Consider the following 12,311-nt stretch of genomic DNA (forward strand, 5'->3'; position numbering starts at 1 on the left):
TTGGGGAAACTATCTTACTGGGTGGTTTCTCTTCTCCGGCTGTATTTGTAGGATGGGGACATCATCAGTTTTTCCAAAGAGGAATGTACCTCTTTTAGTGTGTTTTCCCAGTCTCCAAAAAAGGCACTCCTTTCAGACAATAGCACACACACACACCCCCTACACTCAGAGTTTGCAGGATTCAACCCCCTACCTAACTATGCTATGATACTAGAAAGCAATGGAATAACATGGTGCTCTATTTGCTTTGCTGGGTGGTTTCTCTTCTCCTGCTGTATTTGTAGGATGGTGACATCATCAGACTTTCCAAAGAGGAATGTCAGTCTCCAAAAAGGGCACTCCTTTCAAAGACAGTTGCACACATACACACACCCCCCACACACACACATTCATCGTTTGTAAGATTCAACCCCCTCCCTATCTATGTTATGATACTAGAGAGAAACGCATTAACACGGCGCGCTATTTGCTTTACTGGCTGGTTTCTCTTCTCCTGCTGTATTTGTAGGATGGTGACATCATCAGACTTTCCAAAGAGGAATATACCTCTTTTAGTGAGTTTTCCCAGTCTCCAAAAATGGAACACCTCTCAAAGGAAACTGCACACATACACTCACTGCTTGCAGGACTCAAACCCCTACCTAACCATTTTATGATACTAGAAAGAAACACATTAACAAGGTACACTATTTGCTTTATTGGCTGGTTTTCCTTCTCCTGCTGTATTTATAGGATGATGACATCATCAGACTGGACATGGTGATGTGTGTACACTTTGTTTTATGCCATTCCAGGAATAGTCCATGTGGGTCAGCAGGTGTCAACAGCTTAAACAAGACCTCATAATCCTTACCTTGTGTGATCTATCTGTGGACACATTGACATTCTGTCATATGTCAACACATATTTATGCACAGCTTGTTGGTTTTGTGGATACTACATGTGTCTGGGATGTTGATAAAGGGCTATTCAAAGTCTATGTGAGACATGTGTAGATGTGTTCATTGATGTATGTCCTGGGTGGCTGCCTTGCAAACAGTCTAGCATGTTTGGGAACCATGATCCGCACATGAACATACCACAGTTGGTAGGATTGTGTGTATGTGAGCTTCTAATAGCTCTGTTTATGACTGTAACCATGATGGACTCCATGACCTTGCAGATCAGACTTCATAGGCGTACTGGACTTGACTTCCCATGGTGTGTTGTGCACCAACACTTGTGAGGAGTGCCATATGTTGCTGTGACACATTCAACGGTTCCACATCCTGTGTAGAGGGTGAGGCTCAGCTGACTGTTCAGGTGCAGGATCTGTTTGTTCTGTAGTTTGTGCATGACACATATTGGGAATCAATGTATTCCACTTGCTGCCATGCTTTTGGCAGTGGGGATAGCTGCTCATCCATTCTACATGTGATATCTCCTGCTATGATGATATGGACTATTGTCAGTGGGAGGTGGGTATGTACATATGGGCCTGTTTGTCAGGATGTCGGCATTGTCAGTCAGGTACAGTTGGCCCTGACTCAGGACATATAGGTGTACATTGCTATTTATGACATAGCTGAAGGAGGTGTCATGATTCAGTCTGGACTCTTTCTCAGCTACTCTTTACAAAACACCAATGAACATGAGCACTAATACCTGTTATACTCTTTTACACACTTAACACCCTACTGATCCTTTGTGATCAGGCTACAGAGTATGTCATCATAATATCCTGGCATGTCCAGGGGTCGGTTTCGTGTGCACTCTCCAGTCCAGCTGGTGAATATTGTGATATTGACACAATGTCACATCTGCCTCATATACACAGACAACCCTCTCCTCCTCCCAACAAACTCAGATATATGTGTGAGATGCACCTATATAGACATACAGGGTGCTGAACTCTCTCAACCCATGACTGGCACAGTCTATCAGGTGGTGAAGGTAACCACACACACCACATATCAGTCTCACTTATCCTCTAGCGACAGCACTCAAACCACATTATCACACATAGACATACTCGGATGCTGTAAATGTACTCTGCCTAAGCAGCAGAGACCTCCAAAGCAGACACACACACAACTGCTACCCCACTACAATACCCACATATCACATAGTTCACAATGTCAGTGTGCCACACAGTCACTGCCCTTCAGGCTAAACAACACACCTAATACACTCGTAATAGGCGACACTTATTGTCAGACACACTGACGTACCACTCACCAGCCCTAACAAGGGAATAGTCACTTTGGGCTGTCTGTTGGGTGCCAGGATCTGCCACATAACACAGGCAGTCAGGTCACTCCAAAGCAAGTACAGGACTGGCACCATCATTGTCCATGCTGGTGCGTAAAACCTCAGATGTTACTCCCTGGACCATATGACATGATACATGGAGGAACACTCTGATCATGTAGCCCAGGCCAGTATGACCCTGACCTTGTCTAGCATCTTACACCCAACAATTATGATGTCACAGTATACAGACAAACATATCACGTTTAACAGTTGCCTAACAAATTTGTTTCACTCATAGGGGATACAGTGTCTGTCAGCCTGTGGTGACATGCTCAACATGCCACGTAGCTTCACTATGGACAGCTTGCACCTGTCACCCTTGGACTTTTGAATGGTGGCTAAGTCTCTTGCTACCACCATAGTGCCTTTTTTAAGCAGGGCTCAAAAGACAAACCCACCTCCATAGACATTACAGGTTAAATGAAACTAAGGGTAATGCTGCTCAACACCAGATGTGTTACCCTCATATTGCGGCCAGGCAGGACTCTCCTCAGTACCTGGTTCAGGCTCACTTATGCACACCAGCACTACCAGGTTATGTTTCATACCATGCTTTCTGACAACAAGACTTGGAACAGACAACACAACTAGGGGGAGTATCCATATACATCACAGATACACACACCTCCAGGTTAGTAGCACTGCACAAAGCATCACAGACCATACATATACAGCTACCATTGTGCAAAACTGCCTTTCAGTTTGTTGCCTGCTACAGAACACATTCCCAAACTCAGGAACCACACTCGGCTTTCATGGGAACTATGGAAAATATGAAGGTCTCCACAAACACCATTATATTGGGTGACTTCATATACACAAATATTGACTGGGGATACTACTCAAGCCCCAACACCCTCACCCAACAGTCGCTACAATTTGTAGACTCATATACAATGGCACAACCAGTCAGCACAGCCACAAGGGGGAATGCATACTGGACCTGATCATCACCAACATGGGGACTCTATGTTCTACACCAGAGATATACCCCTCATTGGTAAGGTCAGAGCATACATGTATCTCACTGGACATACATATACCCTCCACACACCCATCCTGGATAATCTTGGTGAACTTCCCATGAGCCAATGTCTCACTTCACCAAAGCAAGGTGGTATCCTTCAGAGACCCTGAGACAGTGGCAAATACGGCTCACACTGCTGAATCCTTTACATACACATTCTATGGACACCTAGTGGACTGCATGGATTGTGCTATCCCAAATAACAACAGGACTCACTACTCCAATGGCAGGGGACCTGTCTGGTAGACCCCAGCCATTAATATGCTTTACAACATCAGGAGGATGCTACTACATGATAGAGCACAATCCCAGACTGGGAAGGCATCTGTGATCTGTACTAGCAGACAGCTACGATGACTCATGAACTTTTCTAAGGGCCACTTCTACCGGACAATTGCACCAGACACGTAGGACTATCATACGGCCTTCTTCAGTTATGTCAGGAAACTGGGTGGACACTCACTGATATGCTGTGAGTTACTGCATACTGACTAAACGTACCCTGAACCCACTGGCATTGCCAACATCCTGACAAACAGGTTCAGTGCAGATGTCTCCCCCCCATCCCCCCTAAGGAGCAACTATCTATCCCAACAGAGTATAACCTCCTTGACATCACACTGTAACAGGTGAGTGCTGCCCTCCCCAAAGCGTACATCACAATAACAATGGGACCAGATGGTAACCCGGCCTGCATCTTACACAAGCTTCATGACAGACGTAACAGTCACATTACATCACTGTTCAATATTGGAGTTACTACAGGATATGTACCCAAGGAATGGCGTACAGCGACAGTGGTCCCACTCCACAGAGTTGGTGCCACAATGGACCACAGACAATATTGCCCTATAAGCCTAACTAGCCTTTTCTGCAAAGCTATGGAGCGTATTGTCATGGGACTCATACACATAGACATCGGGAACCAACAGACACTGTGTCCTACACATTTCAGCATTGTTGTGGGCAGATCTTGCCTCTTGAACCTGTTTGTATTCTTTAAACGGTTAACAGGTCCATTGACATAGGGATGGTTGTCCACACAGCCTACCTGAACCTTGCAAAACCCTTCAACACAATAACCCACTGGGCCATTATGCATAGGCTCACCAGCGTCGATATGAACACATATCTCACACGATGGATTGCTACCTGGATCAGGGATAGCACCCACATGGTCAGAATTGCAGGTGCCATGTCTGACTATACACCAATTACATGTGGCATCCCACACAGCTCGATCCTGGGACCTCTCTTGTTCAGTATATATTTGTCTGACATACAGGCTACCACAGGGAGAATATGGCTGAACATGTTTGCACTTGACTGCAAACTGGGTGCCATGATCAACTCTCCAGCTGCCGCATGCATACTCAAACAGGGTCTCACAGAGATGGATGACTGGTGCCTGAGCCATGGCCTACAGCTAAATGCCATTAATTGCATAGTCATCCCCTTTGGGAATAACAACATGCCCACACATTACCACATAGGTAGTACTCCATTACATACGGTAGGAGTTGTTAGGGGTTTGGGGACATGACTTGTTCGTACTGTTGCCTTTGACATTCACATTGACAAAGTGGTTGGACACACCTTCTATGTGGGCCACCTTATCCCATATGGTTTCACATCTAGATCGAGTGAGGTCATTGTGCCCCTATACTCATCACAACCATGCTTGGTTACAATGCCACATTTGGGGTATACCTTACCCGACACCTGCAGAAACTGTACTGACCACAGAAGTTCCTCACCAAGCAGATCTAGGGGCTCACACAGATGCCATGCACAGTTCGGATGCAGTAATTCCAGCTCTACTCAGTCACTTACCACCTACTCGGATATGATGTGTGCCTGTTGCTTACAGATATACCCAACCCAGAATTACTGGACATACTCCACCTCAGGATATCCGACTCCCTTGGAGCTACACACTCCAGGGACATATACTTCAGCACAGATGTTAATAGGACATGCTGGAGGGACAGATTCTTATCCCAGAGGCTCCACTCACTCCAGATTGTAATACCAATTTCACACAGGCAGAGCCACCCACTGACCACCTACAGGAGACATCTTGACGACTGTATGGGTGATCGTATGTTTACCCCTGGGATATCTACTGTGTCCCTGCTAGAGAGAGGCACACTAGCCTAAACGTACATGGATTATCTTCTGTGACCTACTATTCACACACAGTGTAGTAATCTGACAGGGTTGCGAATGCCAAACACACTCTGGCTAGGCTTGTACATGCCCTAGGGCAGATAGCCTAGTATCGACCTCTGAACCTATGCTAATGTTCAGGATGCACAATGTTTATTGCTGATACTGTTTGCAGATCTTTATCGTCTTTGCTTTACCAGTTTCTATGAACAACTTTGGTATCTGCAGAACATATTTGATTATGACAGGGTTCCACTATATTATAGGTGTGTCTGTTGTCATATAACTGTGTGCACAGGGCAGATTTCTGGATAGTGACAGGTTCCTGGGTTAACACATGCAACTGCCAGATATGCGTGGCCCAGTGCTGTACTCAGACATGGCCTAAGTGTGTGAGCATGCCCAGTTCAGGCTTTCCATGTTTTGTTGCCTGACATTTGTCTCATTTATTCAAGTGTGTGAGCATGCCCAGTGTGACCTTTCAGTATGTTGCTATCTGAGGTCCACTACATTTGTTGATGTGTGTGAACATGACCAGTATTAACATTTATACTGTGTGTGTGTTGGAAGTCAGGTTCTGTTCATACTGCAGGACTCACCTTTGTGTCATAACTCGACAGGGATTATGCTGTGCCTGCAGGGTTTCCATGAAATACTTTGCATAGACTTATCAACATTCCTTCATACAGGCTGACCACTGCAATACTGATATGGTTTAGTGGTTCAGTACTTTGACTATAATGCACAGTATCCTTGGTTTGAGGCCCATCACTGCTTCATATTTTCATACTGAGCAGACCAGACTGCTTAAGGGCCAGTTAAGCAAATATGAGCATGTTGGCTTTTGTTCAGCTTTGCCCTACTTAGACCAGGCTTGTCCGACATTGCTCAATATTCACCAACATTGCTGGACGTTGCCCAATATTACTCAACATTGACCACAGTTGTGCTAGTTGGTGTGTGCGATTTTGTTTGCATATACTACACGGTGGTAAATGCTGTTTAGCACTGATTTATATTGCTTAACACATGAAAGTAGGTAGTGTCAGCTTAGGCATCCCTTTTACTATATGTGCCAGTCAGAGGGAGGTATCATTTCCAGAGTTCTTACTGAGCCAGTGTATGTGCTATGCATTGCCTCATTGCCAAGGCCAAAGCATACTGGGCACGCCTCCTTCTGCCTACTGGGGCAGGCTCAGGTTGTTCCTCCTCCGAGTCACGCTCTGCCTATGATGGCCTTGGCAATGGTGGGGGGCTGTTTGGCCCAGGCCTATGCTGGTCCTGCTGCAGCTGTTTTCGCAGGATCATATTATGTAGCATAGCACATACCATGACAATTTGGGTACATGTAGTTGGTGAGTACTGCAAGGCTCCACCAGATGTGTCCAGGCACCGGAACCGTGACTTGAGCAGCCCAAACACATGCTCTATTACATTACGGGTTTGTGCGTGTGCCTCATTATGGCGTTCCTGTTCAGGTGTGTGTGCATTTCTGATGGGTGTCATCAGCCATGGCTCCAGTGCATAGCCAGCATCCTCCACTAGGTGACCATGTGGGATGTCCCCATTGGCAAATGTCTGGTACAGCTGCATCAGATGCCAGATATGGGAATCATGGTAGCTTCCAGGGCAGCCTGCACACACATTCAGTATTATGCCCTGGACATCACACATGACCTGACAGTTGATGGAGGGGAAGCCCTTGCAGTTGAAGTAGATCCTACCCTGCTCACCGGCTGGTGCTTTCATGCATATGTGCATGCAGTCTATTGCACCCACTACCTCAGTGTATTCCGCTATTTGCTGGAAGAGACGCATATTGCTGGCCATTACCTCATGGGAATTGAGGAAATATACATGATCACTGACATGTGCTGACATGGCATCCAGGAACTGGTGCAGTACCTTGGATGCTGATGCCTGTGATATCCCCATCATATCACCAGTTGGTCTCTGGATGGTACCTGTTGCTAATATTCTTAGGCCAACACATACCTTGGTTTCCACTGGGATGGGTTCCCCTCTGTTGGTTCTATGTGTGAGGCGTGGCCTGCACAGCTCAACAATTTGCTGCAGGGGGTATCTGTCCACTCTATAGTGCTCCACTATCTCCAGCTCATGTAGCCACTGGTAGGTTACCCTGGGACTGTACACTCTTCTCCGTCTCCTCACTGTGGGTTGTCCAGCAGCATTTCCATTGTCACTACCCTCAGCATGTTGCATATGTCGCCTTATAACAACAATGGCAGCCCCTAACATTTCTTTGTCTCAGTAAAGCTTTTTTAGTTTTCACTTCTATTAGCTTACTGCAGTGTCTGTTGTGAGAAACATAATGGACTGTTGTTTGCAGAGTTTAAGTGCTAGGCTGGGCTGGGCTAGTGTACTGCCTGTGTAATTGCTTGATTCTGATTGTTTTCACCTGCTAGCTCATCTAGTACTCCCTGGTAGCTTCCTACTATTTGTTGTGCTTCCTTTTTCCTTTCTGTTTCCTCAGGGGGCGCACACAAGCGCAAACATGTACACAGCAGCTAACACGCACACACACATGCTTACATGGACTAAAACTTGCTTATTCGGGTTAAAACGCACGCACACGCGCTTATACTCTTTAAACAGCCTTATATATGCTTACTCCAGCTTAAATGCACGCACTCACTCTTACACGCGTGCACTCTGTCTTACTCGGGTTTACAGGTGCGCACACGCGTGCATGCACGCTCAGCAAGAAACTTTGGTGTTATCCATGGCATACACCTTCCATTTCTTGCCTTTCCCTAGCCTACCTGTTGACAAACCTTTTTCCATGATGTGTAAATGACAGCTGACACATGCCACTCTGCTCCAATGAGCTTCACTTCTTTCATACATACCCCCCTCATGATGTCACCTATCTTCTACTCTGTTACTCCCCTTATCCTGCTCCTACACTCCACTGACTGTCCTCATTTGCTATGTAAACTTGTGATTCACTATCCTAACCCTCATTTACATAGGATTGCCTACTAATGCTTGGTTACATCTCTTAGACTGAGCTTCCCCCTTTAGCAACCTCTACTCGGTGGCCAGGTTGTCTTCAGCCTGCCATTCCTTGCATTGTACATTAACAATTTAAATAAGATCCACATTTGTGGGTTTTAATTTTTAGTAATCTAGGTTTTAGAGTGCAGCCCATTTGCGCGGCGCTGCGCTACGCTTAAACATCGGAAATCGGAGAAAAAAAATATTTTTATTTTCATATTGCATCAGGAAACATTTCCATATTTGGCCATTGGCATGCTTCCTGCACTGGATGCAACCTTTATATGGAGCTGTCACGGCTCCGTTTTGCTATTTGCAGAATGGTACTCAGTTGTCAACTGAGTACATTTATGCAAATAACACTGCTCTTACTAGGACAGGTTCGGGTTTCCTGAATCGCAAATCTACCTAATTTGCATGCCTTTCGCCTGCAATTGAGGTAATTTGCATATCCCAGCCCTGTCCGTGTAAGAGCCATTTTAGGAGCTCTCTTGCACGCCCCTGCAGGCTGTTCCTGGATCGCTCGTTGGACATAATGGCTGCATGGAGTCTTACTCTACTCTTAGACTCCATGCAAGCCATCGTGAATCTGGCCCTATGTCTTCTGCTTGAATATGTACTGTCTTCTTCAGTCAACTCAGCACGTTTTTCAGTGTTTCCCTTAAGATTTCTGACCTAACTAAAAATATTTTACAGTTATCCTTTGCATAGAGGGCTATTTTAGTCTCCTATTTAGCTTTTGCAGACTTGACTAGTTTCCTGATTTGTCTGTTGATACTAATGTGGGATTTTTTTCCATTGAGCACTCTCCTCCTTAGTTTTAGGACAGAAATCCCGGCCTTCTGTTGTATAGTGTGTTTATTACTGGGATCCTGTTAAATCAGCCATATGTCCTGTGTTGGGCTGAATGCCCTCCCTGTACCTTCAGGTATACTGAGTGTTTCTCATTGTACTCAGTGGGGATCCCATAGCTAGCAATGATATGGTGGGAGACTTTGTCAATGGTCAGGCTGGACATGGCGTAGATCAGTTTCCATGTTTTTCTATGTACCTTGGAGCCTGGTGGGCTTGGTGAGTAGAAGGGTGTATGACTTTATCTTTCTGTGTTTGTCTTGCAACCTGACAGTTTCTTTTTTGCCAAGTACTGAGGTCATTTTCTAAAACCTGGTAGAACTCCATTCTTAGCTTCCTTTTTAGCCATCCAGTATTCCTTCCTGGCCTAGTCTTTCTTTTCCATGTCCCACTTTGTCCTGCACTCCTCCTTTCTTTTGATGACTTCCATGACTTCCTCAGTAATCTTTCTTTAAGTACCTTATTTCTATTGTTTGCTTGGCCACATATCTGTTTTGCAGTCATCCCACATGCTGTTTGGAGGGGCTGCCAGTCTGTTTCCTCCTCTACTTATCTTGGGGTACTTGAGTCCTTAGTACTTTCTTGTTCATTCTCCCCTTTTAATTGTCTTCCATTAATAGGTGAGTTTCAGATGGTAACATTCAGCATGATTTGAGGGGAAGGACACCCCCCCACAGAAGTACAAGTAGATAATACAAGGTCCGGTGATAATGCATTGGCTGGAGGTCAGGATCAAACCTTGTACCTTGTGCATGGGAGGCGAACACCTTAACCGCTTCGCTATCTGGTCTCTCTCCCTCTCATGGCAAAAAAAATCTAAATCTTGATAACTGTAAAGATCTTTCCAGTGGTGAGAATCAAACCTTGCACCTTCTGGTTGCAAGGCATACATCTTAACCACTGCACCATTTAGCCTTTCAAGTGAATTTGACTTTAAAAAAAGGGGTTTTCAGCTTCATGATTCTCCTTGCATATCAGTCTAAGACTTATGGGTCAGTAGTTTCCTGGGTATACTGATGGCCCAGCCTTGTGCAAAGGGATGACTGTTGCTGTCCTCCACTCTACTGGAGCAAAGCCTGCCTGGAGACTGTTGTTAAACAGAGAACTGAATTGGTGTGCCAGATCATGCCTGAGCTATTTACTAGGCACCCTGAGATTCCATAAGAGTTCATAGATGCTGTGTCTCTAGCTTTAGAGAGTGCAGTGACGACTTCTTTTGTGATATCAGACAATGGAATCTTAGGGGGAATTTCATCAGAAGTGAGCGGAGGTGATAAATGGGTGAAATTTTCGTTGAATGTAAAGGCCAGCAAGTTTACTATGTCTTCTGCTTGAATATGTATTGTCTTCTTGAGCCAACTCAGCACATTTTTGAGTGTTTCCCTTAAGATTTCTGACCTAACTAAAAAATATTTTACAGTTATCCTTTGCATAGAGGGCTATTTTAGTCTCCTATTTAGCTTTTGCAGACTTGACTAGTTTCCTGATTTGTCTGTTGATACTAATGTGGGATTTTTTTTCCATTGAGCACTCTCCTGCTTAGTTTTAGGACAGAAATCCCGGCCTTCTGTTGTATAGTGTGTTTATTACTGGATTCCTGTTAAATCAGACATATGTCCTGTGTTGGGCTGAATGCTCTCCCTGTACCTATAGGTTTACTGAGTGTTACTCATTGTACTCAGTGGGGATCCCGTAGCTAGCAATGATATGGTGGGAGACTTTGTCAATGGTCAGGCTGACATGGCGTAGATCAGTTTCCATGTTTTTCTTTTTCTATGTACCTTGGAGCCTGGTGGCTTTGGTGAGTAGAAGGGTGTATGACTTTATCTTTCTGTGTTTGTACTGCAACCTGACCGTTTCTTTTTTGCCAAGTACTGAGGTCATTTTCTAGAAGCTTTTAGAAATCCATTCTTAGCTTCCTTCTTAGCCATCCAGTATTCCTTCCTGGCCTAGTCTTTCTTTTCCATGTCCCACTTTGTCCTGCACTCCTCCTTTCTTTTGATGACTTCCGTGACTTCCTCAGTAACCTTTCTTTAAGTACCTTATTTCTATCATTCGCTTGGTCACATATCTGTTTTGCAGTCATCCCACATGCTGTTTGGAGGTGCTGCCATTCTTCTTCGTGTAACTCTCTTTCCTCCTTTACTTATCTTTGGGTACTGGAGTGCTGAGTACTTTCTTGTTCATTCTCCCCTTTTAATTGTCTTCCATTAATGGGTGAGTTTCAGATAGTAACATTCAGCATGATTTGGGTGAAAGACCCCCCCCCCACAAAAGCACAAGTAGATAATGCAAAGGCTGGAGATAATGCATTGGCCAGAGGTCAGGATAGAACCTTGTACGCTGTGCATGGGAGGTGCACACTTTAACCTCTTCGCTAGCTGGCCTCTCTCCCTCTCAGGGCAAAAATAAATAAATAAACAAACAAACAAACAAACAAACAAACAAACAAACAAACAAATAAATAAATAAATAAATAAATAAATAAATAAATAAATATCTTCATATCTGCAAAGCTCTTACCAGTAGGGAGAATCAAACATTGCAGTTTCTGGTTGTAAGGCATACATTTTAACCACTAAACCATTTGGCCATTGAGGTGAATTTGATTTAAAAAAAAGCGGTTTTCAGCTTCATAATTCTCCTTGCATATCATTCTAAGGCTTATGGGTCAGTAGTGTCCTGTGTATATTGATGGCCCACCACTGTGCAAAGGGATGACTGTTGCTGTCCTCCACTCTACTGGAGCAAATCCTGCCTGGAGAGTGTTGTTAAATAGAGAACTGAATTGGTGTGCTAGGTCATGCTTGAGCTATTTACTAGGCACCCTGGGATTCCATCAGTGTTCATAGATGCTGTGTCTCTAGCTTTAGAAAGTGCAGTGACGACTTCTTTTGTGATATCAGACAATGGAATCTTAGTGGGAATTTCATCAGAAGTGACCGGAGGTGAT

This window comes from Protopterus annectens, chromosome 5.part0 (assembly GCF_019279795.1).
Source record: "Protopterus annectens isolate FY-2018-M chromosome 5.part0, PAN1.0, whole genome shotgun sequence".
Lineage (NCBI taxonomy): Eukaryota > Metazoa > Chordata > Ceratodontiformes > Protopteridae > Protopterus > Protopterus annectens.